The sequence below is a fragment of the Giraffa tippelskirchi genome, chromosome 11, assembly GCF_054371585.1.
Source record: "Giraffa tippelskirchi isolate mGirTip1 chromosome 11, T2T-mGirTip1v1.2.pri, whole genome shotgun sequence".
Lineage (NCBI taxonomy): Eukaryota > Metazoa > Chordata > Mammalia > Artiodactyla > Giraffidae > Giraffa > Giraffa tippelskirchi.
This window is the reverse complement of record NC_137285.1, coordinates 111695223-111721684: the sequence shown is the minus strand read 5'-3', so window position 1 is coordinate 111721684 and position 26462 is coordinate 111695223. Positions and strand designations below refer to the sequence as shown.

The 26462-nt window shown below is 40.6% G+C and overlaps 1 long non-coding RNA gene across 1 annotated transcript in view; it reads left to right on the top strand.

Annotated features, from left to right (window-relative positions):
- Positions 1-26462, top strand: part of LOC145526261 (uncharacterized) — a 129104-nt gene that overhangs the window by 39990 nt on the left and 62652 nt on the right. The gene's annotated exons all lie outside the window — the stretch shown is intronic.

Sequence of the window (26462 nt, the reverse complement as noted above, 5' to 3'; positions counted from 1 at the left end):
GATGTGAAGAGACGCTTCTTCCCACTGGGAATGCTTTCGGGTTGGGCCCTCCCAGGCAGCTGCATCTCTGAACAAATCATACACAATGACATGTATCCAGACCTACATCTTACAATCTAAAAGGAAAGTTCTAACCACATCAAGTGGGACAGTGAGACAATCCAAAAGGAGTATCTTCAACTACCCTCTCTTTTGATAAATATCTGGTTTTGAAAGAGCTTTTGTCATTCAAGAACAAGAATATAAAACACAACAATAAAAGAAAACACCTATTCAAAATAATGTGTAACATAAAGAAAAACATAGCTCTGAATGGGCTGAGTGAAAGCAGAAACAGAAGTAAATGTTTTACTCTTTCTGCCTTGGGGTTTTAATAGAGTTCTGTATAAGCCACAAGACTGGAAATGGAGCAAACTGAGAGAAAGGCAAAACTGCAAAGGGGAACTGAGTAAGATAAAGAAAGAGTGCTGAAAATGCACTGAGAAAACTCAAATTGTATTAGAAGGTTTAAAGAACAAAATAAGGATTGCAAAAAATCTAGTCAGTGAGATAGATAACAAATGTGTGTGAGAATCTCTCTTAAAATGTGAACAATAGAATAGAGTAAAATATTAGGCTCTAAATCGATAGATGTGGAGGGCAGAGAATAGAAGTCTAATGTATAGATATTTTGGGTTTCCATTATAGGAACCAGAAAAAAATGGGTCTGAAGCAGTAAGACACAAAATCTAAAAACTTGCACAGGGAAGGGAACCATAAACAAAACAAAAAGGTAATCTGTTGAATGGAAAAGGACATCTGCAAATGATATATCTGATAAGGAGTTAATATCCCAAATATATAAAGAATTCATATAACTCAATATATAAAAAATAAGCAATCTTATTAAAAAGTGGGAAAAGGACCTGAATAGATGTTTTTCCAAAGAAGACATACAGACAGCTAGTAAGCACAAGAAAAGATGCTCAGCATCACTAATCATCAGGGAAATGAAAATCAAAACCACAATGAGATTTTCGCTTCACACCTGTTAGAGTGGCTATTATCAAAAAGTCAGGAAATAACAAGTGTTGACAAGGATATGGAGAAAAGGGACCCCCATGCACTGTTAGCAGTAAATTGGTACAGTCACTGGAAAACAGTATGGAGGGTCCTCAAAAAATTAAAAATAGAACTATCAAAATCCAGGAATTCTACTTCTGGGTATTTCTCTAAAGAAAATGAAAACACAAATTCAAAAGGATATATGCATTTCTATATTCATTGCAGCATTATTTATAATAGCCAAAATATTGTAGCAACTAAAATGTACATCAATAGATACATAGATAAAGAATATTTGGAGTGTATATACACACACATCAGTTCAGTTCAGTCGCTCAGTCGCGTCTGACTCTTTGTGACCCCATGGACTGCAGCACGCCAGGCCTCCCTGTCCATCACCAACTCCCGGAGTTGACTCAAACTCATGTCCATTGAGTCGGTGATGCCATCCAACTATCTCATCCTCTGTCGTCCCCTTTTTCTCCCGCCTTCAACCTTTCCCAGCATCAGGGTCTTTTCAAATGAGTCAGCTCTTCACATCAGGTGGCCAAAGTATTGGAGTTTCAGCTTCAATACACACACATACACACACATAAAATAGAATATTATCAGCCATAAGAAGAATAAAATCCTGCCATTGTGACAACATGAATTGACTCTAAGGGAATTATGTGAAGTAGAATAAGTCAGAAAAAGATAAATACCATGTATTTTTATTTACAGATGAAATCTAAAAAACAAATGAACAAACATAATGACACAAATGAAGCTGTACAACTCAGAGTGGGACTTGAACCCACTATCTTTTAATTGAAATCACACTTGTGGTCTTAGGACTTAATAAAGCTCAGGTTCTTTATGCCGCATTGCAGAAAGAATTCAGTGAGAGACAAAGTGATGGGTAAGAGGTGGATTTGTTTAGAGAGTTACACATTCCGAAGACAGAATGCAGTCTGTCTCAAAGGTGTGAATGGTCCTGGGAAAAACGCACTCCACAGACAGTGTAAATATTCTCAGAAGGCTAGAGGCCCCCAAATATGGGATGGTTAACTTTTATGGACTCGGTAATTTCATAAGCTGATGAGTGGAGGATTATTCCAACTATTTTGGAGAAGCAGTGAGGATTTCTAGGACTTGGGCCACTGCCCATGTTTTGGCCTTTTATGGTAGTCCTTGGAACTGTTATGACACCTGTGAGTATGTCATTTGGCTTGCTAGTGCATTATAATGAACATATAATGAGGCTCAAGGTTTACTGGAAATTGAATCATCCACCATCTTGGATTGTTGATCCTAACCAGTTTATACCGTATTCTCAATGGCTGTGTGATTCTTTTAAAGGTTGTGTCTTGCCCCCTTCTCTGCTGTGTCAGAAGCAGAACCATAGATACAGAGAACAAACTGGTAGTTGGGAGAAAGGCAGGGATGGGAAGATGGGCAAAATAGGTAAAGGAGATGAAGAGATAAAAGGTCTAGTTACAAAAGAAGTAAATCACAGGAGTGTAATGCACATCATAGGGAATATAGTCAACAGTATTGAAATATTTTATATGGTGACAGATGATAACTAATCATGATCATTTCATAATGTATAAAATATTGAATCACTGCACACCTAATATAATATTGCAAGTGGATTGTATTTTAATTGCAAAACAAATTCACAGTTTTCCAGTTGAAAAGAACTCTAGGCAAAACTAACTTTAAAAGTGATTAACATATTTCTCCTACTGAATATTTAAATTTCGATGGCGAAGAAAATATCCTACATGTATCCATGTAGGAAAGAAATAAGATTAAACTCCCTGAAGTGAATTAGCCTGACCATGTTCTTTAAACAGAAAACTAAAACTCAGATAGCTGTGGAGCAATAACTCTGATATTATGGACAACATATTATATGCCAGAAATTCTGTATTCAGCTAAGTTATCATTCACTTTTGATGCAAACAAAAATATGTTGTCAGATACTCATTTTTTTGCGAAGCCCAATGGTTTTCAATTTTATTTGCCTACTGTTTAAAAAGAATGCTGTCAAAAATGTCTTCACATATTTTAACTGATTAAAATTTTGCATTATATGTTATAATAGTTGTAAATGACATAAAAAATAAATATTAACTTTTTTTAAAAGTCAACTTTATTAAATATTAGTTCAGTTCACTTCAGTTGCTCAGTCATGTCTGACTCTTTGCGACCCCATGAACCGCAGCACGCCAGGCCTCCCTGTCCATCACCAACTCCCGGAGTCTACCCAAACCCATGTCCATCGAGTCGGTGATGCCATCCAGCCATCTCATCCTCTGTCATCCCCTTCTCCTCCTGCCCCCAATCCTTCCCAGCATCAGGGTCTTTTCCAATGAGTCAACTCTTTGCATGAGGTAGCCAAAGTATTGGAGTTTCAGCTTCAACATCAGTCCTTCCAATGAACACCCAGGACTGATCTCCTTTAGGATGGACTGGTTGGATCTCCTTGCAGTCCAAGGGACTCTCAAGAGTCTTCTCCAACACCACAGTTCAAAAGCATCGATTCTTCAGGGCTCAGCTTTCTTCACCATCCAACTCTCACATCCATACATGACTACTGGAAAAACCATAGCCTTGACTAGACGGACCTTGGTTGGCAAAGTAAGGTCTCTGCTTTTAAATATGCTATCTAGGTTGGTCATAACCTTCCTTCCAAAGAGTAAGCGTCTTTTAATTTCATGGCTGCAGTCACCATCAGCAGTGATTTTGGAGCCTAAAAAAATAAAATCTGACACTGTTTCCATTGTTTCCCCATCTATTTCCCATGAAGTGATGGAACTAGATGCCATGATCTTAGTTTTCTGAATGTTGAGCTTTAAGCCAACTTTTTCACTCTCCTCTTTCACTTTCATCAAGAGGCTCTTTAGTTCTTCTTCACTTTCTGCCATAAGGGTGGTGTCATCCGCATATCTGAGGTTATTGATATTTCTCCCAGCAATCTTGATTCCAGCTTGTGTTTCTTCCAGCTCAGCGTTTCTCATGATGTACTCTGCATATAAGTTAAATAAGCAGTGACAACATAAATAAGAGTGACAACATACCTTGACGTACTCCTCTTCCTATTTGGAACCAGTCTGTTGTTCCATGTCCAGCTCTAACTTTTGCTTCCTGACCTGCATACAGGTTTCTCAAGAAACAGGTCAGATTTATTAAATATAACTTAGAGTAAAATTCCCTTTTTCAGATGTATATAGTCTGATGGGTTTTGAGAGAAGTATGTAGTCATATAATCACCACATTAATCAAGAGAACAAGTTTTTTTCTCCTAGAAAATACCACTGTGCACTCTAGAGTCAATTTCTCTTTCCACCCAGCCCTTGTCAAGTACTGATCTGATTTCTGTCTCTTAGTTTTTCCTTTTTCAGCATGACATATAAATGAAATCATTTGGTATATGGCCTTTAGCATCTGATTTCTTCCAGTCAACATAATATGTTTGAGAGCCATCCATGTTGTTACATGTTGCATATACATCAGAAGTTTCTTCTTTTTCATTGCTGAGCAGTTTATTGCTGTAACACTATTTGTTTATCTATTCACCAGTTGAGGGAATTTGGACTATTGTTAGTTTTTGATGATTATGAATAAAGTTGCTATGAACTTTTACAAACAGGTCATTGTATGAGCATATATTTTCAGTTCTTTAGGATAAATACTGAGGAGAGGTAGAGCTGGGCCATATGAATATTTTTAAATGAATATTTTACTTCACTTTTAAAAAATATATACAGTGGCATTCAATGGAATATAAAAACCATAGGGATTTTCTACCTGCAGGAGGAGATGGCTGGATGGTATCACCCACTCAATGGACATGAGTTTGAGTAAACTGAGAGATAGTGAAGGACAGGGAAGTCTGGCATGGTGCAGTCCATGAGGTCACAAAGAGTCAGACATGACTTAGTAATTGAACAACTGAACAACAAAAATCATCTACAATAAAATAATAAACAAACTCTTTTTTGAGCTATTAGAACTTCTGCATTACTTCTTTTTGTCCTTTCCCTCGCTTATTTATTCTATGTCCTCCAAGAATTATATGTTAATGTAATATATTTTTATGCTCAGGAGTCTTTTATTGACTGTTATTACTTATTTACTATTAGAACTATATATAAAACTTCCCTATTGTACTTCTCTGCAGCTAAAAATATGGACACAAATTTATTTTTATTTACTGGCAATATATGGTCCTAAGTGTTGAAAGACTTATTCTGAATTGACATCATTGTAATAATTAGTGTGCACATGATCCAAAAAATGTTAAAACATTTGAAAAAATAATAAATGCAAAAAGTATTTTTATTGGAAAAATAATAAGAAAGAAAGTGGTGAGTTTATGGTTTCTTGCTTAAATAAGCTTCCCCACTACCAAATATTTTAAATTATCCATATGTTTCATGTCTAGGAAGTTCATATTATGGATTAGTTCTATAGGAAGTATAGAACTGTAGGGAGAGACTAGATGTGTGAAAAGTTTGGCCAAAGATGAGAGAGAGTTAAATGGTGATGGCAAGGAGAGCTTGTCTAAAGCCTCAGTGAGAGCAGAATTTTCAAGCAGATAAATTATAGAAAAGAGTGTATATGGAATTTAAAGATCTGGAAAATGATTGCATTCAAGTTGCCTCTCCCCACATAGCCATTGAAAAGTCTTGATATTCCCCAAAGTACTCATAACCTACTCTGAAGACCTGTGCTTTAGCCAACCAAAAATTACTCAAAACAGAGTACTTATGAATGGAAAATACATTCTGTAAAAGAATTAGTGGTCAAATTTAAACCCAACATTAGGTCTATGATTTGGTTATAAAATAAAACTCATATAGCACTAGCCCTGATAAATTTAGACCTGTAAAATGAGGGAGTAATGAACTAATCATAAAATCAGCTCTTAGCCAAAGGGTGTAGTAGGAAGACGGAAGAACAAGAAGAATTAAAAATGTGAAATTTCACTATCTTTTTAAAGATAATTAATAAGCATGGTTTTATAATAAATGTTGACAGTTGGAAAAACATATACTTAAAGTTATTTTTTGATATTAAAGTAACCATTATTATTATCTGTTTTAAATCAGTAAAACTCAGCCCGAATAGTAAAATATAAAACTGAACAGAGGATAAGACAACCACAGGAAACATTTTTATTTATTTATTTATTTTTAATAAATTTATTTATTTTAGTTGGGGGCTAATTACTTTACAATATTGTAGTGGTTTTTGCCATACATTGACATGAATCAGCCATGGGTTTACATGTGTTCCCCATCCCGAACCCCCCTCTCACTTCCCTCCCTATCCCATCCCCCTGGGTCATCCCATTGCCCCAGCCCTGAGCATTTGTCTCATGCATCGAACCTGGAATGGTGTTCTGTTTCACATATGACGATATACATGTTTCAATGCTATTCTCTCAGACCGTCCCACCCTCACCTTCTCCCTCAGAGTCCATAAGACTGTTCTATGCATCTGTGTCTCTTATTCTGTCTCGCATATAGGGTTATCGTTACCATCTTTCAAATTCCATATATATGCATTAGTATACTGTATTGGTGTTTTTCTTTCTGGCTTACTTCACTCTGTATAATGGGCTCCAGTTTTATCCATCTCAGTAGAACCGATTCAAATGTATTCTTTTTAATGGCTGAGTAATATTCCATTGTGTATATGTACCACAGCTTCCTTATCCATTCGTCTGCTGATGGACATCTAGGTTGCTTCCATGTCCTGGCTATTGTAAACAGTGCTGCGATGAACATTGGGGTACACACGTCTCTTTCAATTCTGGTTTCCTTGGTGTGTATGCCCAGCAGTGGGATTGCTGGGTCATATGGCAGTTCTATTCCCAGTTTTTTAAGGAATCTCCACACTGTTCTCCATAGTGACTGTACTAGTTTGCATTCCCACCAACAGTGTAAGAGGGTTCCCTTTTCTCCACACCCTCTCCAGCATTTATTGCTTGTAGACTTTTGGATAGCAGCCGTTCTGACTGGTGTGAAATGGTACCTCATTGTGGTTTTGATTTGCATTTCTCTAATAATGAGTGATGTTAAGCATCTTTTCATGTGTTTGTTAGCCATCTGTATTTCTTCTTTGGAGAAATGTCTGTTTAGTTCTTTGGCCCATTTTTTGATTGGGTCGTTTATTTTTCTGGAATTCAGCTGCAGGAGTTGCTTGTATATTTTTGAGATTAATTGTTTGTCTGTTGCTTCGTTTGCTATTATTTTCTTCCATTCTGAAGGCTGTCTTTTCACTTTGCTTATAGTTTCCTTTGACAACCACAGGAAACATTTTTAAAAGATGATAGAAGTACAACAGTTTTTATAACCATTGCAAGTTGGTTCAATGTTTCTATTAAGTAGCAATCTCAAATTAAAAAAAAAATTATATGAAAAAAAGTGACTCAGAAGGAAGCAAGACATATGGTTGAATAAAATACAAGTTTAACAAAGGCAAATAAAAGAAAATCAGAGATCGTATTACTTTTAACAATCAAACTAATGTGAGAAAAATAGGATGAAGAGTATATTTTTGTTTATATAGGTTTTAACATAAAATTATACAAAGAAAAAACCTGATGAGGACAAAAAGAAAAATAAAACATTAACCAAAATTGATTAAAAGTGAATAATAGTGTCTATGATGGTGAATATATTAAAAAAATTTTTTTAAAAAGCTGAGTTTGGGTCAGCTAGGAATTTCATCTTTAGTCATGTAACATTTGGAAAATGGAATATATATTAAGATCTAAACTTTGGAAATTTGTCTTCTAAATTTTTGGCGATGATACAGTGCTTCAGACGATTTCCAATGTCTTTGATGTTGGTAACTTCTGAACTCCATGTAAAAAGTGTCTGAGAATTCTCCCTCCTACCTCCCTGTTACTTAAATGTGACTTCAGTAGGTTTCCACTCTGTGTGCTTTCTCACTAAGGTGGGACACTACACTCTGTAAAGATCCTTCCTGACAGAGAGGGACAAAAAGCTAATGAAACCTGACTCTTGATCAGTGGTGCTTTCAGAGGAAAAATCTTAATCAAAAATGGGAAGTGTAAAAACTAATAAACAGGAACCTCAATTAAGATAGAACTGGGAAGATAAGAGGGAGATTTCTTACAACTTATGATGATAACAGAGCCCAACGGGCAGAAGAAAGACTTCCTCTCCTTGCCTGGCAAGATTTCAGCCAATTGAAACTGTCACAGTTCAGTCAATGAAAAGCCATTGTACTTCCGACTCTCAGTTTCTCCAGTGAACTCTATTTACTATAGTCCTCCCAACTTCCTTCTCCCCTCTTTTAATAGAATTCTCTTCTCCTTGCTGTGTGGGAACTTGCATGTGACTCATCATAGTTGCAGACTTCAAACTGCAATTCTTGGTTGACCTCGAACCCATTTTTGCTGGAGAAATAACTGACAGTCTCCTTGTTTTACATAAACAACCTTTTCATTTAAAGAAAACACTTTATAGCTTCTTTCTGGCATATCCGAGTCACCTTCATGACTACTCTCACACTCTGAGGCCATTATATTAAGTAAAATAAGGGTTGTGCTATGCAGTGCTTAGTCGCTCAGTTGTGTTGGACTCTTTGCGACCCCATGGACTGTATCCTGCCAGGCTCCTCTGTCCATGGAATTCTCCAGGCAAGGGTATTAGAGTCGGTTGACATGCCCTCTTCCAAGGATCTTCCCAACCCCGGGGTCGAACCCAGGTATCCCACATTGAAGGCGGAATCTTTACCAACTAAGCCACCAGGGAAGCCAAAAATAAGGTTTCAGTTCAGTTCAGTCGCTCAGTCGTGTCCGACTCTTTGCGACCCCATGAATTGCAGCATGCCAGGCCTCTCTGTCCATCACCAACTCCTGGAGTCTACCCAAACCCATGTCCATCGAGTCGGTTATGCCATCCAACCATCTCATTCTCTGTTGTCCCCTTCTCCTCCTGCCCCCAATCCTACCCAGCATTAGGGTCTTTTCCAATGAGTCAACCCTTCGCATGAGGTGGCCAAAGTATTGGAGTTTCAGCTTCAACATCAGACCTTCCAATGAACACCCAGGATTGATCTCTTTTAGGAAGGATTGATTGGATCTCCTTGCAGTCCAAGGGACTCTCAAGAGTCTTCTCCAACACCACAGTTCAAAAGCATCAATTCTTCAGCGCTCAGCTTTTTTCACCGTCCAACTCTCACATCCATACATGACCACTGGAAAAACCATAGCCTTGACTAGACGTACTTTTGTTGGCAAAGTAATGTCTCTGCTTTTAAATATACTATCTAGGTTGGCCATAACCTTCCTTCCAAGGAGTAAGCGTCTTTTAATTTCATGGATGCAATCACCATCAGCAGTGATTTTGGAGCCCAAAAAAATAAAGTCTGACACTGTTTCCACTGTTTCCCCATCTATTTCCCATGAAGTGATGGGACCAGATGCCATGATCTTAGTTTTCTGAACGTTGAGCTTTAAGCCAACTTTTTCACTCTCCTCTTTCACTTTCATCAAGAGGCTCTTTAGTTCTTCACTTTCTGCCATAAGTGTGGTGTCATCCGCATATCTCAGGTTATTGATATTTCTCCCGGCAATCTTGATTCCAGCTTGTGTTTCTTCCAGCCCAGCGTTTCTCATGATGTACTCTGCATATAAGTTAAATAAGCAGGGTGACAATATACAGCCTTGACGTGCTCCTTTTCCTATTTGGAACCAGTCTGTTGTTCCATGTCCAGTCCTAACTGTTGCTTCCTGACCTGCATACAGGTTTCTCAAGAGACAGGTCAGATGGTCTGGTATTCCCATCTCTTTCAGAATTTTCCACAGTTTATTTGACTATAATCCCACAACGGTTGATCTGATAACCAAGGTGGCTACTAAGTGACTAATGGGCAGGCAGTACACTCTGGACAAAGGGATGATTCACATCCTCTGTGGGATGGAATGAGATGGCATGAGATTTCATCTTGCTACTTATAAGGGCATACAATTTAAAACTTATAAATTGGTCATTTCTGGTATTTTCCATTTAATATTTTTTGGCCACATTTGACTGTGGGTAATTAGAAAGCAAAATTACAGATAAGGGGGACTACTATACAGAAATTACAAAGAAAAATATTTCTAATTTCCTTTTTCTGTTCCTTTATGTATGAAAAGGTGGGCTTTGTGGACAAGATCACAGAAGTTTGTTCAGGGGAGGTCTAGACCTGATAGCAAAAGAAGAGACTTCCCCTTCCATCCTAAGGGATTTGTAGAGATAAAGAAGAAAGATAAAAAGTGTCCAAATTTCGAATTTCCCTGCCCACCCTCTGCCACGCCCAACCTCAGAAGAAAGGGGATGTAGGGACACCAAGCTTTGTTTCTGAGGCCATCAGCACGAGTGATACTTTTCTCTGGGCATCCTTTGAAGGTGCAGCTTTCAAGAGGCTTTCAGAAAACTCTCCATGAGACTCCTTCCTCTGTGCTGTGGGATGATGGAGCACTGGGAGATGAGAGGCGGGTGAGCCTACACAGTGCCGATGGTTCCCTCTGCTCTGCTCGTGCAATTCAGGAGACTCGGGGGCTCTCGTGGACCCTCCAGCTCCGGACAGCTGAGAGCATCTTTGCATTGGCGGAAGACTATGGCCTATCCAAAAATGCCACTTCAAACAGGATTGTAAAAGACTAGAATCTATTTAACCTCTTCCCTGCCCCCCATAGTTGGTTAGTTTTCCTATTTCATTTGGTATATATTTACTTTCATGTTCTACTTTTATTTCTTGACTTCTCTTGCCAGAGAAATCAATCTTTTCTCGTAGATGACTTTATCATTCTGACAAGCCCCCTTTCCCCCCGCCTACTTTATCATTTTCTCTAACTGAACTTGTTTTAAGACCTAAACCTGTTAGTTCTACAGATACTCTCAGGAAGTCCCTAAGCCCAAACTTCCCAGTAACCCCCTAACTCCTTCTTCTGCTGAGGGAAACAGGAAAAACAATTTTTGGAATTGATATTTCAGACCCTCTCTCTAACCCATCCATCTAATTCAGCTCAAGATGGCCAATCTTCGTTTTCTTTCCTGAATCTAATCCAGTCTCCCCACCTGGAAGGCTTCTAGGGAAAGAACTATCCTCTGATTCTTTTTTCCTATCTTTTTGTTCTTGCTTTTCTCACCCTCCATTAGCTGCTTGTCATCTCTCTCTGGTGGAGTTCTCTAGAAAAACCCTTTTTATTAATTAATTTAGTAAACACATAGCCAGGTCTGAGATTCATTTGCAAGTTCATCATCTTCCCCTGGAAACAGCCTCTTCTACACTAGCATGTGGCCCATTTGGTTTGCTAAAAGTTCCTGTTACTCAGAGTTAATTGCCTCTGGCACCACATTTTCCACTTTCTCCAGAGTACCACTGAGACTGGGGCCAGCCTTTCAAAGTCAAATTAGATTTTCTCCTGTATGAGTTATGCTACTGTTATTTTTAATATTGCCTGAAAGCAGGGATGAAGGTTACTTAGCCAATTCTGAGCCTGAAGTGGACATGGCTTCAGAAGATTTGGATTTAAACTTAAACCTGCCTTTGTGTTGATACGTGGCCTCAAACAAATGACTTAATCTCCCTGAAGCTTGATTTTGTTATCTGGAAAGAAAGATGCACGTGCTTTCCTTACAACATTGCCACAGAATTAAACAGGCAATATCTATGATAGCATAGTTTTTAGCATGCAGTTAGTGCTCAGTAGATGGTTATTGAGTCTGGTCTAGTTGAAATACCAAGATTATTCTGGCATCTGTCTTGGACATCTGTCTCTGTGGTTCAGGTCTCTGCAATTTGATTATCATTCTGTGAGCACCTAATAATTGAATCTTAGGTACTGTTCACAACATGGGGTTATGGAGGTGAGTAAGAGCTTGTCTCAGTCCTAAATTCACAGTCCTGTGAGAGAGGGACAGGGAGTCTGAAGGAACAGACAGAGGGAATCAGTTTTGTAATGTACCAACTTGGCTAGGCTGAACTACATTTCCCAGGATTCCTTTTCCTTTGTGTCCAGTTAGAGTGGGCTACCAGTGAAATTCTTGCAAGAAAGCAGCCACACCCACCATCCCGTATCTGTGGGTTCACCTCCTTGGTGCGAGGCCACAGCAGGCCTGCCACTGTGTCCCCTTCCCTGGATCGTCTTTCAGTTTCTCAGACTCTTGGGCCAGGTGTGTGGGTTTAGTTCCCTGAGCCCTGGTTTCTGCAGAATATTCATACCCTCAAGGTCAGAGGTCACAAGAATTGTAGTGGTTTGGGTTTGTCCTCAAGGGTTCCAGCAAATGCTTCTGGGTTCTGGGTTGTTCTTGCTGTCCCCACTTTGCATCTGTCTTCCCTTCCTGTCTATACTGTTCAAGCTCCAGCATCAGATGAGAAGGCGACAACCTTACAGAGTCTGCTTAGTCATCTTGCACAAGGTTCTGCTTCTCTGACAGAATCCTGACTTAAACAACTGACCAAAGTTTGGGGCAGGGCCCACAGGGAGGAGTGGTCAGAGGGGCAATTTTCTACCCATTAAGTCCTTATGAGACTGGCTTTCCAGGCTCAATGGAGATTCTAGAGCAGGGAGACTTCTATCACAATCCTTCCAATATTTTACAACCTTGATTTCTAACTTTATTTTAATTATAGAATGCTTTCTTCAAATGAAATCTAATTCAAATGCTCAATACAAAAGGCAAGTTATAAGGAGTTTAACTGTCTCCCCCAGACATATGCTCAGGTCCCAATCCCTGGTACCTGTGAACGTACCAGGACCTTATTTAGAAATAGGCTTTGTAGATATAATCAACTTAAATTCACACTAGATAGTACAGATGCTAAATTCAATGACTGGGGTTTTATAAGAGAAAGGAGAGGAAGATTTGGATACAGAGATACAGATGCATAGGGAAGAAGGCCCAGCAAAGACAGAGTCAGAGATGGGAGCCATGTGTCTACAAGCCAAGGAATGCAATGAATTGGTTGCAACCACCAGCAGCAAAAGAGAGGATGGATTCTTCCAGGGCTTCCTGAAGGAACTGACATGACTGACACATTGAGTTCAGGCTTCTAGCCTCCAGAGATACAAGAGAATGCCTTTCTGTTGTTCTAAGCCATCTAATTGTGGCATTTTGTGTCAGCAGGCCTAGAAAACTGATACACAGATCAAGGCTGAGCTGAATCAGAGGTGGAATCCCACTGCTTGCTCCTCAGATGCTGCTGTGGATTGTAGACTCCTCAGGAAGAGCTTGAAAGTCCTTGTTTTCACCTTTGTTTCACTAACCTCCAAGTTCTGCCAATGGGCCCCTCACAGTAGCGGAACCTTGTAGCTCTGACTCTCCACTGCCTGCATCACCCTGCCCAGCGAGCCTTTGACTGTTTCTATAAAGTAGGACAGTGTCTCCAGCAACTACATGTCTAGGGCAGGCCTGAGATTCCCAGAGTTAATCAACCCTCTGAGGACCCCAGCCTGGCCGCTCCCCAGGCCTGGTGAGCACCCCAAAGGCGTGATTATCTGATGGTTCTTGCACGACTATTACCAGGGCCTTTTGCTTAATTAATCACAGAAATGTTCCTGCCTAACTTCAGACAACAAAATAATGAGCAGGCCTGTGAGAGGTTCAAAGACTGCGGGAAAAACAAGCGCTCCCTAAGGAAGGGGCCCATTGGAACAGGGAGGTCAGGAAAATCTATTAGAACTGCTGCTTGCCTTTTGTTGCATGTCCCCTTTAATATAAATATAATGATAGTGTAAATGTGTGTATATAGAAGATTAACACATATAGCACTTGGATTTTAGAACCAGAAAATGTTGAATGTTGAGAAGGAACACAAAGATCAGCTGGATTAACTTGCTCTTTTTAGAGATGGAGACAATTAGGCCATTGGAGGTTAAGTGACTTGCCCAGGGTCAGGTGGCTGGAGCATGACAGAGCCAGACTCCTAGGCCCTAAGATCTCACAGCTCTAAGCCTGTACAAGTGAGGATAGAGGGTCCTTGAGATGGAGGCTGCTTGGAAGCCACAGAGAAACACAAAGCCAGAGGATAGTGGTTAGATAAGAGTGCCCCAGAGTTAGGGTCAGATGTCAGATCAGAGCACAGAGCATGTCAGGGGGTGGAGGAAATAATAAGGCATTGGCAAGTCAGAGGGTGGAGGTCAGTTGAGAGCTTGTAGGACAGTTACAGGGAAGAGTCCAAATTAATGATAGTTTAAGGATCTGAGCATGAGACTTTAGGAGTTCTAAATTTAACTGAGGCATAAAATTTACTTTCAAGGAGAGCAGGACAGTTCAAGAATTGAGGAGAATATATCTGGAATACCAGAAATGGCTGGGTCATTATAATAGGAGTAAATGCTGAGGGCTGGAGAGGGTTCCTTTCAGTCGCAGTGGCATTGGAGCAGGAGATGTTAGGCATGTGAACACTGGGGCAAGGATGTGTCACATAGAGGGAACAACTTGAGCAGGACATGATGGAGCAAAACACTAGAGAGATAGGGAGACTGGAAATTCAGATTAACTAGAGCAGGAGGTACATGATGGCAGCTTCAGGTCTGTAGGGCTGATTGGAGAAGGCCTTCCAGGTGGCTTGAACTCTGTTTAGAAGGTAGCCGGAAGCCACTGCCCACCATTATCATTTTCAGTTTGTGCCTCACACAGGGGTGCTGAGTCTACAGGGCTGCCAGTCCTTCACATCATAGACATAACTTAGGTGAGAGCCCGAGGGAAGGAGCAGACTCTAGGCCTCTCTGTTGAATCCTGGAGCAGCAATGTTGAGCCCCTTCCTGAAATAAACCCTCACTGGATCCAAGGCCAAGAATGTATTCATTAGCACTCACATGTGTTTGAGGCCGTGCCCTAGGCTGATGTTTCTCTAGATGTCCCTGGAGGTTGCTTCTCAAGCCTAGTCTCCTATGGAGGCCTGATCCATGCCCCTCACTCCACTATGTAGTGTTGCATAGAGTGTTAGGATTACACAATGATCTACTTTTTTTTTTTTTTTTAACTTAAATGGTTCCTTTGCCAATAACATAGTTGAGCCCAGTCCAGCTTATGGCAGCTGTATACAGGATGAATTAGAGGTGGGACAGCTTAAAGTAGTGAGCTGAGCAAGGAAATGATGGTAGCAATTCAGAAGGCTGCTGGTGAGGCCAGTGTATGAGGTGGTAGAGAACAGAGGGGACAGGAATCTTAAATGCAGAGCAGAGTCACTCACAGCCTTCATACCTACCCAGATATTCTTGCCTGGATTCCACATGTGATCTCACCTCACACATCTCTCTTTGCTTCATTCACATGTCGAACCAACAGAACAACTCCCTGGACACACACCTCATGTATGTGAGGTTTTGAGTGTTTGGGGAAAAACTACTTACAGAAAGATTAGTCACGGGGTCCAAACCATATACTATTTTAACTGTAAAATCATAAAATGTTTAGAAGAAGGATGATCTCACCCCATTAGGAATGTGTGGTGCAGTAAGATGTGCAGTAAGAATGTGTAGTGAAGTAAGATGAGAAGGAAGAACTATCTCTTCCTCCTTGTGGGGTGCAAAGTCACTGGACAGAGTCCGTATTTGGGGAGACAGGGATTCCCAGCAGATAGGTCGAGTGACCTGGTTGGGAATGTAACAGGATCGGGTGCCAACAAACACATGTGTCTATGAGGCAAAAAACTGCTGCTCTTTGAAAAACAGGCAAAGACTAGACAGCATAACCCAAAGGTTGCACCTGTGCCATAGTAGGAATCATGGAATAGGAAGGTAGGTAGGTGTGTGGTAAGGAAAGGCTTACCTTTACACTGTGAGGCTGGTGGTCAGTGAATGAATGCTGGTATATCCAAGTTATGCCATTGGAATGAGAGACTGAAGGACCTGGCGTTGTTCCTGGTAAGCCGCTAGTTCGCAGTGTAAATGCCAATCTCTTTGGATCTGAGCTCCTACCATTTAAAAATGAGGCTTTAGGATTTCCCTGGAGGTCCAGTGGTTAAGACTCCACACTTTCACTGCAGAGGGCACGAGTTTGATCCCTGGTCAGGGAACTAAGATCCCACATGCTGTACCATGTGGCCAAAAAGTTTATTTAAAAATGAGGCTTCGAAATGACTTTAGGTAATATCTAAAGCCCCTTTCACCTCTGAAAGAATGATTTTTAATTTTCAAGCATAAGGCAACTCTTAAATGTTACTATGATTATTATTCTAAAATAATATGTCTATATCTAAAAAGTTTCTGTAAGTAGATCTTGTGCTTATTTAGCTCAATCACTATCTCAGTTACTCTTCAGAAGTCCAACTGCTGGGCTCAAGAAACAAGTGCCAAATGAATAAATGAATAAAAACATTGTGTGGCAGGCTGTTTCAGGTATTGGCATTTGAAGTTCTTTTGGAGGATCAGCTGTCGGGGAGGGACAGGCTTTGTGCCGCCTGCTGTCTCAGGTGCTGGAGTGATGCAGCCAGAGGGTAGCTGGAGTACACAGTGCGCTGGCTCCTCCAGGCCCGGCTGAATACCTGTTACAGTGGCAGCTCCCAGGTAAATCAGAGAGGTGACAGAAGACGTGAAGAGGATGCTGTTGAGGGCAGGTATATCTGTGTTTGCTCTGGACTCAGGACACATTGTGCGTGCGTGTGTGTGCTTAGCTGCTTCAGTCGTGTCTGACTCTTTGCGACGCCCTGGACTGTAGCCCGCCAGGCTCCTCTGTCCATGGATTTGTCCAGGCATGAATACTGGATACCTTGCTATTTGCCAAATCTTTAAGAAGCCTTTTCTGAAAGCAAAATTGAACTGGAACAAAAACCCTCCAGGAGATGCCTTGCCTCTGCATCCCTGACCTCATACACTTCATCAGGAACCTTCTTTGCCAGGAAGGAACAATAGGGACCACTGTGCCTTCTCCTCCCAGGCCCCAGGGTGGCCTTCTGAGGAAAGCCCCAGGCCATGGTGTTGCAGCCTTGTGAAGGTGAGGAGAAATAAAATGGCTCCCAGAGCAGATATCAGTTACCTGACTCCCTCAGAAAGATTTTAGCAGCTTCCCTCTCATTTCTGTCCAGGACTGTGGCAGGGAGGAGGGCTAGGGTTGCCTGGCCAAAGTACTACATTCAGACACTTGTTTTCAGGGAGGCACAGGGAGAAGGCTTATGAAGTGATAATGGTTTTCTCATCATAGGGTGGAGAAGCCTGGCTCTGGGCCTGAGTCCCCTGCAAGGTACTGGAGCTGGTGTTTATAAACCTGTGCCTTCAGTACTTGGAAGACATCCCATACTTGTCTGGGAGAATCCTGGACACATCATCTCTCAGAGGACATCTGCAAAGCAACTTCCACTTTACTGAAAATTCTTTAAGCAGTTTACTCATCCTGGATATTTACAGGCATTTAAAGAGTGAAGGAGGAGAAAAATATAAGCCTCCAGACACTGATGAGACACTTTCCATACCTTGACAGCTATAGATTCAAATAAAGTGTGGCTCTGGTCATTGTCCCATCCTCCTGCTCAGAGTCTTTACTGCTACCGTTGGCCTACAGATAAAGGTGCTATTGGGCAAATAGTTGTGGCACATTGTTTAAAGGAGTATTAAGATGTCCCCTTTTTGAGGGAGCAGGTGGGCCCAGATTGGACACTTATCAGTGGATCAGGTTAAAGGTGTGAGTCCCAGGGTGCCCAAGGAGAGACATTCTACTTGAGGAACTATTGCAGAGTACTGGAGGAGAAGCCAAACAAGAAACAAAATCCAAGTTCAAAGGGCCAAGTAGTTAGAGCTATGACTTACTCAACTGATGGACCTGGATTGGAGTGAGAGGCAGTCTGCAAACCAGCAGAGATTCCTGATAAGTGCTGTACACACTGTGGGAAAGACTGATTTGCTCCTAGAGGCCAATGGATATGTCCATTTGGCTAAAATCCACCAGGTCAAATGGGACACATATGATGGGATCATAGTGGGTGAGGAAAAGGGATTCTGAGTGATAATCCTAGATGTATCCCACTGTACTTGGGGACTTTTGGTCAAATGACCACAACCCCTTTCTATACAATTAGGAGATTAGAAAGATGGACCTATAGGGTACTTCCAGCTCAGACATTGGGGTCTCTGAGTCTTCAGACATGAGTCTTTTTGAGCTTACTCCTACACTTAATTTCTTTGAGTTTCCACAGCACTTTTTTTCCTGTTAAATTCATGACTTGGGGCTTCTCTCCTGAGTAAACGAAACAAAACAAAGCAAACATTAAACAAAAATAATCCTGGACCTCAAGAAATGGCTATGTTGCTCTGAGGAGCAGAATAATATCTTCCATCGTTTAGAGGCATTTTAGAGTTTGAAATGCATCTGAAGTACAGAGAGGGCTCACTCTTAGAGCTGGAGACCCTATGACCCCTCAGGGATACTGAGAAGAAGATACAAAACCTTGGAGGACACAGGAGAAGTTCCTTACCAGGGCAGATGTGGCAATAGAGATAGGGGGCCCTGGCAATTGTATAGGTTGGAGAAGCCAACCTGTAGCCCCTGAACCAGTGCAAAGCCCTATTTGGAAGATGAGCCGGGTCTGAAAATGAGAGCAGGTCAGAAGCTAGGAAGGTGTGGAGCAGCATAAACTAAAAAGGAGAAAGGTGGTCTAGGTCTTAGCAAGTAGTTCAGACCTAAGACAAACAGTGCCAGTGCTGGTACCTAGGCAGTGGTACAGGGTGATACACAAGACCAGGCAGAGGTGAGAGAAGAAGTTGCCTCCTGAGGAACCTGCACATCTCCTAGCTTAGTCTTTTAATCAGCTGACCATGGCTGGGCTAGCAGGAGTCCCTCCCTCTGTCCACTCTGGATTGGTGTGATTTGGGAAGGCAGAGATGGAGTCACATTTGCTATGATTTGAGTACAACTGAATAATAATCTCTCCATTTTCTGTAATGTTTTGTCTTCAGGTTGAGCATGTGCCCTTGGTCTCACTCAGATCTATCTCATTCTATCGTTAGTTAGCCTTTCCCATTGCATTTCTGTCTGTTAGGGTCCCTTCCTTCCATTTTGGCTCTCTTTGCCAATGATATAACACTGATGCCAAGATCAGGTACTCCTCCTCCCAACCAGGACTACCCATCTAACAGAACTCAAAGTAGGCCCGTGGAATCCATGATTAGATGCTAATATACCTATAGAACCTGGAGTAGGAAATGGCAGTCTGCTCCAATATTCTTGCCTGGGAAATCCCATGGACAGAGGAGCCTGGTGGGTTACAGTCTATGGGATCACAAAGAGTCGGACACGACTGATCACACACACAGCTATAGAAAGGAGGAGGAACCTGGTACTTCAAATGCATCCTTGTCAATTTTATACCCATTGAAGTTCTAAAGAATGAAAATTACTACTTTCTAAATAGTAGACTATACTGTAAGAGATTTACGTGCCTAACATTTACTCTCCCCAAATTCTCTATGAGATAGGAACAGTTAATGTATAAATTTTACAGCTGAAGAAACTGAAGCTCTAAGCTTCAATGTCAAGTAACTTGCTTAGAGTTAGACAGTGTTGAATGAAAACACAACCTCTCAGGCTCCAAAATTAATCTTCTCTCATTCAGAGAGCTTAAGTGTTTGCCTGTGATCACACAGCTAAGAATTGAGATGCAATGAAAAGCCTTTGCTCTCTTCTGTGCAACAAGGGGATGTCTGTCCTCCTGCAGTGGTATCTGTTGGTGGGAGGTGGAAGAGGAGGTGTCACTGTCACTGGGGATGGATCCCTGTCTCAGGCCTGGGGTACTGAGGAGTCTCAAATGGGCAGGTCCACAATCCGTAAGTCCACAGAGCTCAGAGCGTGACTGAGCAGATCCCCCTTGGGTTCTCTGCATGGTATCATGCCTGTCCCTGCTGGACCTGCCAGTATTTCTGCATCTGACCAAGCCTGGATGCCCAACCTCAAGCCCAGTGAGTCCTTGTCCTCTGACCATGACCCTCTTGCTTGCCTGTGTGTTTTTGACGATATCTGCTTTTCATGTCACCCTGCTCTGTTGCTACAGTTGGGGCTGCCTCACTACCTTCCATTCTCTTCTACTTTCTGCAGACACTCACTCTTTTGTTTTGGCCTCACTTGTGTGTATGTCTCCTGCTGTGAGTGCCTTAAAAAAAACTTAATTGATATTAAAAAATTAAAACTTGGTGAGGAATGTGGAGATAGATAATTTACCTAGGGTTGCATATTCAAAAAATGAGCATGTAATTACTGTTTTTAAGTAAGGTGTCAGGAGGCAAGATTGATTTAAACTTGACATCTGTTTACACACAGTGAGCTGTCATTATATACCTATGCAGGGTCAGAAGAGCTATGTTCTGTAGCCATGACAGCTTAGCTTGGTTACAGAAATTTAACTTCCTGTGTTTCTGCAAGGAGGCAGCAGGATACCTTCCAAATGCTGCACTCTCTCTCTTTCAATCAACCAACATATTGCACACACCTACTACGTGCTTGATACTGTCCTAAGCACATGTTGATAAAACAGGCAGTCTGAGGTAGTGGAAAAGAACACAACAAAGAGGTTAAAAACATGGACTTTGGAGTCAGAAAGATCTGATTGTGATGCCTAGCCAGCACGTTAAGTCAACTCTCTCAACCTCAATTTTCTTTTTCCAAAGGCAGAGATCATTATAACACTGCCCTCCCAGGGCAGCTGTAGATTAAAGTGTCACGGATTCAGAGTACTTAGCCTGGGACCAGACAGAAGTAGATGATGAATAAATGGATATTATTAACGTCAGACAGGACTCTGACATCAGAATACCTGGGATCTTGTTAAGGAAAGATCCACTCACTACACAATCCAGAGGAGGTTGTGTGAACTTCATATGCAGTAGTCGTTACGAGGAAGTATCAGCTTTCTAGGATGATGTAGGAAGATGTCAAGGATGAGGGGAGACTTGAGCGGGGCCCTCAGTAAGCTTCTGTGCAAGAGCAAAATGGTACTTATGGGAAGTAGGATGTAAGACATCTGCCTGCAATGCCTTTCTCAAGCATGTTCTCCATGAAAATTCTTAATTTGGCTGAAGTAAGTCCTTCTTAAAAGAAACTTCCCAGTCTCTCATTCAATCCTCAGTGGGCCTGTCTTTATTCTCATTGGATAAGCCTCACTGTATGTTAGCACTTCATTGATTCCCATTGTTTTATATTTTAGTTGTTATTGTTTGTCTCCTTTGGATATCTTTTCTTCGTTTTCCTTTCTTCAAGTGTTTATATTTTAAAATCAAAGTTATATATGCACATACTTTAAAAAGCCAAATATGTCTGCATGATGTGTTATGTAAAAGAGTGTTTTTTCATACCTTCCTATTGTTTCCCCCACCTCTCCAGAGGCAACCCTTTCACCTCTTTTAGCTCATCATGTTGACATTGGCTTCCCTTCTTCTAAAAAACGTGGCTGTATTGCCTCTTCTTGATTAGCCAGTTTTGTCATTATTCCTTGACTTCCCCCTGTGCTGCGTGGAAGGTGAGATTTACCTTTCTTTCTCCCCCAGTCCCACCACTATACACACAGTCATACCTACCTCCTGCCCTCCTCATCCTTCCAAAATAGCTTATCATAACTTTGGTTAGATAAATATCTTGTGTTTAAAATATTATGACTATGTATGACAGTGGATTTTTTGTATCAACTTGACTAGGGTGTGGGCTTCCTAGGTGGCTCAGTGGTAAAGAATCTGCCTGCCAATGCAGGAGACATAAGAGACGTGAGTTTGATCCCTGGGTCAGGAAGATCCCCTTGAGAAGGTAATGGCAACCCACTCCTGTATTCTTGCCTGGAAAATCCCATGGACAGAGGAGCCTGGCAGGCTACAGTCCATGGGGTTGCAAAGAGTCAGACACAACTTAGCAACTGAGCATGCATGCATGGCTAGGGTATAGTACCTGTATCTTTGGTAAGCGCAAGTCGAGATGTCACTGAACAGGCATTTTTTAAGATGAAATTGGCATCTAAATAAGTAGACTTTGAGTAAAACATGTGCTATCCCTGATGTGGTTGAGCCTCATCTGACCACTTGAAGGTCTTAAGAGTAAAAGACTGATGTCCCCTAAGGAGAAGGGATTTCTATCTCCAGGTTGCCTTTGGACTCAGTCTGCGACTTCACCTCTTTGTTGGGTCTCCAGCCTGCTGGCCTGCCCTGCAGATTTTGGACTTGCCAAGCCCCACAGTCATGTGAGCCAATTCCTTAAAATCAATCTCTCTCTGTTTCTGTTATATGTATATGTACATGCATATCTATGGGCTTCCCAGGAGGTGCTAGTGGTAAAGAACCCACCTGCCAATGCAAGTTAGATCCCTGGGTTGGGAAGATCCCCTGGAGGAGGGCACTGCAACCCACTCCAGTATTCTTGCCTGGAAAATCCCATGGACAGAGGAGCCTGGAGGGCTACGGTCCATAGGGTCACAAAGAGTTAGACACAACTGAAGCCACTTAGTGTGCACGCATGTGTATATCTATATCTATTACAAATAGATATAGTTATACCTATTGTTTCTGTTTATGTATGTAAAAATAGATATAGATATACCTATTGGCTCTTCCACTGGTTCTGTTTCTCTGTAGAACGCTGGCTAATATACTATGCAAACCATATTCATAGCTGAGCCAAGGAACTTCTATTTCTTCTCAACTTCTTTTTTTCTAGAAGGAAGAATATTTTGTTATTGTTATTGTTTGCTTAGTTTTCTATTTACTCATCACTAATTCAGTCCCAATTTTGACTGATTGTCTAAATCTCCTCTGGAGACAGGAAAATGCATGCAGTTTTCTCTTGATTTCATCTTCCTGATGTAGTCTCTATCAGAGAGATGGCTTCATGGACAATTGGGAAGTGGCACAGGACCTTCTTCTTGGTTTAATGCTCTGTTATTTTCACCTTTAAATTCTTAATACATTTTTAATAAAGAGTCCCATATTTTCACTTTGCACTGAGCCCTCCAAATTATGTAGTCATTCATGTCTACCAGAGCTTTCTGGTTAGTTCTGATCTAGACAAGTGTTCAGCAGTCATCCTTGTATTGCCTAGGTATCTCTCTTTACCAGTTTCAGGGAGTACTTGTATCCAATATTGCTCTCCTGTTCCCTCATCAAAATAAAAGTGTCTTGAAAGTAGATCCATCTTTACTCAATTTTTATTCCCACACACCTAACAAAGTGTCTCAAGAATAGGGAGTTCGCTCACAGATGCGCGCGCACACACACACACACACACACACACACACACACACACACACACACACAATCAAGGTGAAATATTTAAAGAAAATCAGAGGGGGATGTAGTAAGACTTTCAAGGAAGGAAAAAGCAGCATGACTGTATCAGAAAAGGGTATATTGGAACCAATGGGAAATGATGTTGAAAATGATGTGGGAGCCAAATTGCAGAGAGGCTTGAATGCCAGACTTGGAATTTTCTATAGACTTGCTGGCCCCCAAGGACTTACTTCCCCATCTAATGACATCTGATACGTGTAGTTAGAGAAACTCCAGCTGGGTAGAATTTCACACTTTCCTTTTCTTGGCACTGAAATAGGTGAATGGAGTAGGATAGGTGGGGGAAAGCCTAGTGAGTGAAAAAAGGGAGCCCAAGAGAGAGTGTTTCCTGTGAATTTTAAAACCTAGCCTAGTACAGAAGCATAAGAAAAACCATTAGAACTCTGGAAGATAGCCAGGGTGGCCTGGATAAAACTCCCATCTAGGCAGAACAGCCCCAAACTGGCAGCCTTGTTATCACTAAATTCACACGATTAAAGGCCAGCAATCATTAGCACCTCATAGGTGCCTCTGATCCTTATGGCACCCAACACCAAGAAAATTGGGCTTTCCCTGTGGAAATTTTCACACTGTGATGACTGTTTCTGGTAAATATGAAGATTAGCGGGCTAATGGGGACCTCTTGCTGTTTGAACTTCAGCCACAACTTGTGTGATATGGAATCCTTAAGCTTTCTCCACATGTATGAAGAAATGAAAGCACCTTTCAGAATCCCTGGCAATATTTTTTCCAAAAGGCATATCAGCATTCTAAAAGAAAGACATTTACAAGGTTTTGAAAAGAACTTAACTGATCCCTGAGAGGAGTGCATAGATTTTCCATTCCAAAACATGTGCAGATATATTCATTATAGCACTAACAGCCAAAATCTGGAAACAAGACAAAAGTATATCAACAGTAGAAATGATAGATAAATTGTGGTTTTATTCATACAGTGGGATATATAGAGTATAGAAATGAGTAAACCACAACATACGGTAACATGAAGTAATCTCACAAGCATAATATTGTACAACAGAAACCAAAATATGCATATTATATGGTTTCACTTATATAAAGAAACAAGTCTCTTCAGGTCTTCTGCCCACTTTTGAATTGAGTTATTTGTATTTTTTTGGTTTTTTTTTACTATTGAGTTGTGTCAATTCCATGTATATTTGTATTTTGGATGTTAACTCCTTATGCAATATATATTTGTAAATATTTTCTTCTATTCCATAGGTTGTCTTTTCCTTTTGTTGGTGGTTTTCTTTGCTGTATAGAGTCTTTTTTGTTTAGTTTTAATTTATTTTTGTTTTTTGTTGCCTTTGCTTTTTAGTGAAAGTCGCTCAGTCATGTCCAACTCTTTGTGACCCCATGGACTGTCATCCATGAAATTCTCCAGGCCAGAATGCTGGAGTGGGTAGCTGTTCTCTTCTCCAGGAGATCTTCCCAACCCGGGGATCAAACTCAGGTCTCCCTCTTTGCAGGAAGATTCTTTACTTGCTGAGCCACCAGGGAAGCTGTTGCTTTCAAAGTCAAATCCAACAAAGCATTGCCAAAATCAATATAAAGGTGATCATTCCCTATATTTTATTCTAGGAGTTTTACAGTTACAGGTCTTATATTCAAGTCCACAATCCATTTTGAATTGATTTTTGTGTGCAGTATAAGACAGGGGTCCTGTTTCATTTTTTTGCCTGTGGCAGTCCAGTTTTACCAATACCATTTATTGAAGAAACTGTCCTCTCCTCATTATATATTTTCAGCTTCTTTGTCAAAATTAATTGGCAATCTGTGGGTTTGTTTCTGGGCTTTCTATTCTCTTCCATTGATCTTTGTGTCTGTTTTTATGCCAGTGCCATGTTGTTTTGGTTACTGTAGGTTTGTAATATAGTTTGAAATCAAGAAGTGTCATGTCTCCAAGTTTGGTCTTCTTTTCCAAGATCGCTTTGCTATTTGAGGTCTTTTGTGGTTCCATACAAATTTTAGGATTGTTTTTTCTGTTTTCATAAACAATGCCATTGGAATTTTGTTGGAGATCCCATTGAATTTGTAGATTGCTTTGGGTAGAGTGAACATTTTTAACAATATTACTTCTTTTAATCTACAATGTGGAATATCTTTTTGTATTTATGTCTTACACAGTTTCTTTCACTGATGTTTTATGGTTCTTGGTTTACAGGCCTTTTACTCTTTGATTAAATTTATTCCTAAAGTTTTATTCTTTGTGATTCTAATGTAAATAGGGTTGTTTTCTTAATTTCTCTCTCCTATAGTTCACTGTTGGTCTGTAGAAGTGATACTTATTTTTATATTTTGCAAATACAAAGATTTTTATATTTTGCAACTTTACTGAAATTGTTTATTCTACCAGTTTTTTGGTGTAGTCTTTAGGATTTTCTATATATAATATGTCACCTATAAACAGAGATAATTTTACTTCTTCCTTTCTAATTTGGATTTCTCTTATTTGTTTTGGTTATTTGTTTGTTATTTGTTTGGTTCAGCCAACTAGGAAATAATTAGAGGTTAGGATGAAAGTCTTTGAATATAAAATATTTACTCAATATATGAGTGTTAACATATTAGGACTTTTTCTCAAAGACAACTTAGATAATGTATGTATGCATTTATATATGTAATGGTATAATTTTAGTTAAACAAGTCTGAAGTCAGATGGACTTGGATTAATCACCGAATATACCTCTTGGGGGATAGCCATAGCAAGTACTCATGCACTTAATTAAGAATTTCTGCTTTGTTTGCTAAAGTCATATAGAACCTGTGAACATAAACCCCATTGGCTTTCAGATGTAGGTGATTTAGGGGCTCTTCCCTTGGGTGGCAGACTTAAAAGTTGGGGCACTAGATATGTGGTCCAAACCCTTCCCTCCTTAGGAAGAAGTTGGGAGCTGGGAGTTCCTTCCTGATTGTATGGCACTATGATGGGTATGGGGTTTATGGTGAGAATGTCTCAGCCTTTCCTACCCGTTTCAACATGGCTTGGTGTATAAGAGTCCCTACTTGATGTATACGAGTCACTCAACTAGTTTCTGGCTTTTTTTCCAAGGGAATTTTTCCAAGAGTACTTGAATATTTGGTACATCTATGGGAGGAGGGAAATTCAGGTTTCTCCTATGTTGCATCTTGGTTGAGTTCC